We start from the raw sequence: 6,206 nt of genomic DNA on the forward strand, positions 1-6,206 counted from the left end.
GTTTCAGCATGGTGATCATGTAAAAGGACTACTAACAGTCCAGGGTGAAATAACATTTTGTGGGTTTTTTTAAATTTTTAAAACATCTACAATAATTTCATGTTCAGTATGATTTAAACTGTGCACTGTCAATGTTCACACTCTGCTTGATCAACCATCCATCCATTTTCTAACCTCTTTATCCAATACAGGGTCAGGGGAAGACAGAGCCTGTGCCCGCAAGCAACAGCTGCACCAGATGCCAGTCCACTGCAAGGCACATACAGACACAAATACTCACACTCACACCTGGACTCATTTTACAGAAGTCAATTATCCTACCAGTACTTTGACTTTGGACTGCGGGAGGAAGCCAAAGCACTTAAAGGAAACCCACGTGTACGCAGTGAGAACATGCAAGCTCCACACAGATACTGTAGCACTCCAAGAACTGACTCAAGGGCCTCAGCTCTGCAAGACAACAATGCTAACAACCACCCGAATATGTTTCCTGGCTTAAATAAATCTTATTTAAAAAATCCCAGGAGAATCGTATTTGCAGTAGTTCAGCCACTATTGTCAATTAAAGGAAGCAATGTAAATGTGTTTTAATGCTTTTTAAGATAAGACTTACTCAATATCTTACCACAGGAACCTTGCCAAAGGCCTAGATTAAATACGGACAAAAGTAGATTCACAAACGTGATATTGCCTAGATTTCCTAATGTTACATATTAGACCCCACTCCAATGCAAACATTTTATTCTCTGTAATAGTACATTATGTCTTTTTCTCAGATCACAAAATGTTTACTTTAAGTTTCTTTTTTAAGTTTTAAAGCTATTACATTACCTTTCTTTTCGCGCACTTCAACACCGAACAGGGTATGTAAAAACCTTGAGGATTGTTTGTTGATATACTTTGTTAGCCATACAGTCAATCTGATTTTGCTCTGAAACATGTGTAAACCTTATGTATAATTGCAATATAAAAAAATTGGCATAAATGTGTTGTTTTAGTTTCTCCTAAATTTTTTCTCGTAATTCCATAAATATTTTTCTCTTAGACTAAACTTTTCATGACAGTCCTGTTTTGTAGATGCTGAGAAACAGTTGCAGTTCTAATTTTATATTCATGGCTGAATTTTGTGTGGAACAGAGTTCAGTGGTACAGAGCCTGTTATAGAAGGTGATATCACTCCCTTGGAATCTACATAGCATTTAAAAGGATTCTCTCACGGCAAGAGAGACCTTTTTCTGGTGGGGCAGAATTTACTGCTGTCTGAGAAGCGGTGCTCTATGGCTCAGTGATACCCATAAGTATCAGTGACTGAATTTGGCATTGAAAGAGTTGCACTTGTAACTTGCACTTGTCTTTTGTTGGTGGAACTAGTTTCCTAGCACTGCATACTTTTCTTTTCGCTTTGGAGAACTACTGCTGCATGAAATAAGGTTGCAGAAAAGAAAAGACAACATTCTGAATGGAGCAAAGACCTCTCAATTTAAAATGAATTATACTCAAGTAGGGTAACAGATTTCCTTCTTGTACTGAAGCCTTTCTTTGCACCCTGTTTTGCTGCTACATTGAATGCATTCCACTCCCTCTCTACATTTAATTCAGCTACGAATATTCACCGTCCTACAGGCGCTGCACTTCAATGCTGAGGAAACAGAGCCTCTACCTTTCTCACTGCATTTCAGAAGAAACAATTACATGAAAGGGTTTTTGCAAGGCTGATCTGAAAAAAAAAGCATACCTAGAATTCACACAGCATGAGCGATAGGGTGATTCCACACGGCTTGCTCATCAGCCATGATGAGTGCGAAAAGGTTGGAATGCAGGCAGTTTTCCCTTATTGTCTATAATGGGTGCCAAAAATATCCAGGACTGGAATCAAGAAGAATTCTTTGTAATTATTTTAATGATGCGATTATTTCTGAAAAGAAGTGTTTATTGTGTGATTAATGCGCCGCATTGTGTAATTACAAGGTTGGCATTTTCATGCTTTTGTAGTGGTTATAATTAGGGAGGCTAGAAAGGAGGCAGTTTCCTTGGGAAAGCTGAGTCCAAGTATTGAGTCTGAGAGCTTATTATCTGTAGTCTGTTGCTTAGTTTTGCACGTTTTGCTTCCTCTGTCTACTAGTTGCTTTGGTTCTGTTGCTTGTTGGGATATGCTCCGGCTTCCCCATGACCCTGAATTGAAAGAAGTGGTTAGAAAAAGAAAGCGTGGATAAAGCCTGTTCTTCTTACTTTAATCAGATGGACTCGATAGCTCAAAGAAGGAAAGAAGAAAAGCAGCTTTATTTCAGGTTACAGCCATCCCGTGAAACTGGGTTTAGCTAAAAAGGCAAAGCAGTTATTGCTATGAGCATTGAGAAGAATGGGCAATATTTACTGTGCTGATTAAATTCACAGTGAAAGGGAATGGGGGAAAGCAGGATTGTTTTTTCAGGTGGCTCTTGATGTCAGAGGCACGGTTCATGTTTTCTCAGTCATTCAGTCCCACCTGTCTCTTACCCTGATTTTCCCTGAGTGTGGCTCCTTTGTAATATTTATTTGAGCATATCCTTTACTCCCTGCCTGCTTACGCAGTCAGTAGTGGACAAAGCTACCTCATTATCAGAAAATATTTAATGAAAGGAAGGCAGGGTACTTTTCGTTCATTATACAATACTGATTATCTGTTATTCTAACAGGATGTGTAGCTTGGAAACCATGAATTAAACCAGAAGTTATTATCATTCTTTGTTTGATTTGTTTTTGAGGCACTTGTACCACCTTATGAGATCTCAATCAGCCTCTGGGGTAGATGTAATAGAGCACAGATCCTGCTGAACGTATTTGTCCTGAGGTGTAGATACTTCAGCTCCATTTGTTTTTATGACTTAGGGATGCTATCTTATTGTCTTCTATGATGCAAAAATGTTTTTTTCTTGATTTCTATCTAGTGTACAGATTACACATACTTGAGCATGGCTCTATAATTTACAGTACATCTGTCCATGTTTAATCCTCTGAAATCTCCACCTCTGTGGAGAAAGAGGTGTGGTGTTTTCACAGTTCATGCTGTTGTAATACAGCATACTAATACTAGTATACATATACATATACACAATACATACAGCATACTAATACAGCATACAGCATACTAATACTAATATAATATAGTATATATTACTATATTATTATTAATATAGTAATAATAATAATAATAATAATTGTTCACACTTATATAGCGCTTTTCTGGACACTCCACTCAAAGCACTTTACAGGTAATGGGGACTCCCCTCCACCACCACCAATGTGCAGCATCCACCTGGATGCGCCAGAACACACATCAGCTATCAGTGGGGAGGAGAGCAGCAGAGTAATGAAGCCAATTCATAGATGGGGATTATTAGGAGGCCATGATTGGTAAGGGCCAATGGGAAATTTGGCCAGGACACCAGGGTTACACCCCTACTCTTTTCAAGAAACACCCTGGGACTTTTAATGACCACAGAGAGTCAGGACCTCGGTTTTACATCTCATCCAAAGGATGACACCTGTTTACAGTATAGTGTCCCCGTCACTAAACTGGGGCATTAGGACCCACATGGACCGCAGGGTGAGCACCCCCTGCTGGCCCCACTAACACCTCTTCCAGCAGCAACCTTAGTTTTTCCCAGGAGGTCTCCTATCCAGGTACTGACCAAACTCACACCTGCTTAGCTTCAGTGGGTTGCCAGTTGTGAGTTGCAGGGTGATATGGCTGCTGGCTAGTATATAGTATATAGTTATATAATAATGATGGATACAAAATGGCATATTGTAGATTAAATATAACATAAAAACTAATAACAGGAAGTTTAATTTAAGAAAATATTTCTAAAACAGCCTTCTTCATACAGTATATTGTCTCTGTTGCTTTGGCATATGAGTGTGTTTCTGTGGGGAGTCCATCTCTCCATTGACTCCAGCAAAAGAAAAATATATTGAAATTCTAACTAGGAATAAGCAATAAGGATACAGTTTATTTAAAAAGCTAAAGTCCATATGGTCTGAACAAATGTTTACCGTTTGTTTTAACATCCTTCTCATCAAGGCTGTTTGGAAAGGAAATACGTCCCAGCAACAATGAAAAACGAAATAGGGGATTTTACGTCTAGTCTAATTAAATCCAGTCGTGTGAGGCAGAATCTGCAAGGGCTGTTATGAGTCCCTCTCATAACCTTCTTGGCAGCAGTGTGGGAGAGTAGTTAGTGCTCTGGGCAGAAGACGATGCCACCTGCAACATTATACATTGCAAGTGGTAATGCAAATAAATTGTCATACCACCACTACGCATTATCAGAAATTATCCATTATCTTTCTTATCAGGAAAATCCTTATTCATGGTAAGAGTTACTGAATCTCAGAGCCTACACTCTACACAGGACACAAGGCAGTGCTGCACACTGGATGAGACACCTGTTCATCACAGGACACATACACAAGGACAATTTAGAGACACTGTTCAGCCTAGCCAGCATGTCTTTGGCATGTGGGAGAGCATTGGATTATAACATGTTTTACTTAATCCTATAGTACAAGGAAAAGCAGGGTTAACTGAATTTTCCATGCACTGCTTCTTCATATTATATCCACCAATGAAAAAAATACATTTTCTTTGCACATTACCTGAGACTATACCTGATTTAAAGAGCAGTTCCCCTGGTTTATGAAAACAAGTAACTAACAACAACCATAATGGTTTTACATCAACAAAGAATTAATCTGATGCACATTCGTCACAAAGGTTTTATAGCTGTTTTAAACAAGGTCCAAAGTTCTAGTTTATGCAGAGGAGAAAAGGATAATGCAAAGGTTATGTTTCAATGCAGGTGTGCACAAAAAAGGAATGTAATGGATGTTTTTTTAATGAATGCTGTGGTCCAAGAAACACCAAATCTGTGTTTTAATCACTGAACAAATTTTAAACCCACATTGTAGGAATAAAGTGTTACCATTTTTTTCTTGTTTTTGACGCAACCCTGATATTTCATTTGCTGTAGTGTGTTATTCCTCTTGTGCTAGATGGTTTCAAGCCAGGGACTCTTGAGTGTTCTCTGAGTAAATACAGAGGATTTCTTTTGAAAAAGTTCCATTTTACTTCTGGAGTAAAGCGATCTAATACAAGAACGGGCCTCTCCAATCCTGTAGGATTTACAGGTGCAATTCAAGTAGCAAATGGTGAAGAAATAAAAAAATAGGAGATACGATTTCTGACCCAAATAATTAGCTGAATGAAGTAACTGATAACACTGACTATAATTAACATAGTTTAAACAAGACCTAAAACACTGGTTTAGCAGTACATAATCTGAGGAGAAAGACAAAATAGCTCAATTAAATTGTATTTCAACAGATAATGCTGAAACCAAATGCAGAGCTAGTAGAGAATGATAGGAGTTATTGGCATGATGCCAGAAAAACATCTGCAAAGGCCTGTCTAACCAAGTCTCCAGTGGGGTTCAATACAAATAAACAATTCCCATGTCAATCAAGGCCATGTCTGCATTTTAAACCACTTCCATTATCAGAATTGAAGTATTATTGACCTCATACTGAGTGGGACTCTGTCAGTTGATGACCCATACAAATGAATTGCCCTCATCAATGAATTAAATGGATGCCATAGTTACGGGAGAAACAGCACAGAAAAATAAGATGTATTCATGGCGTCTTAAAACTTTACATAAATCTTTTGCTTAAATCATCACCACTGTGTTACACAAACACATAGCAAGCTTTTATTGCACAGTTCAATTGCCACACGCTGAAGTAGCTTTTTTATTTATTTCATAAATAACCTTTTAACCATTATCCATTAGCCAAATATCTATTACACCTCATTAATATTAGAACGTTTTTGGAATCATAAGAAATCTCTTTCTTAGTAATTCCAAAAAAAAATTGAATTATACTTTTAAAATATTGCTTTGCTTCTCAAAGGATCCCAAAGCATTTTACATATGGAAGAGGACTCATTTAATCTAATACTATAGTGTAGCGCCCTCCCAGATGGCACACAGTGTCAAATATACACCAGAGCCCCACTGTACAGCAGATTGGGTCGAGAAGTGAGAAACTGCAATTTCCTAATTGAATTGATGGGAAACTTTAAATAGGTCAGATTAGGCAGGTAATGTAGCCAGGAAACCACAGAAAACATCCTTAATATTACAACAAAAGCCATGGGGTCTTAA

The sequence above is a fragment of the Atractosteus spatula genome, chromosome 9 (assembly GCF_055471065.1).
Source record: "Atractosteus spatula isolate fAtrSpa1 chromosome 9, fAtrSpa1.hap1, whole genome shotgun sequence".
NCBI lineage: Eukaryota > Metazoa > Chordata > Actinopteri > Semionotiformes > Lepisosteidae > Atractosteus > Atractosteus spatula.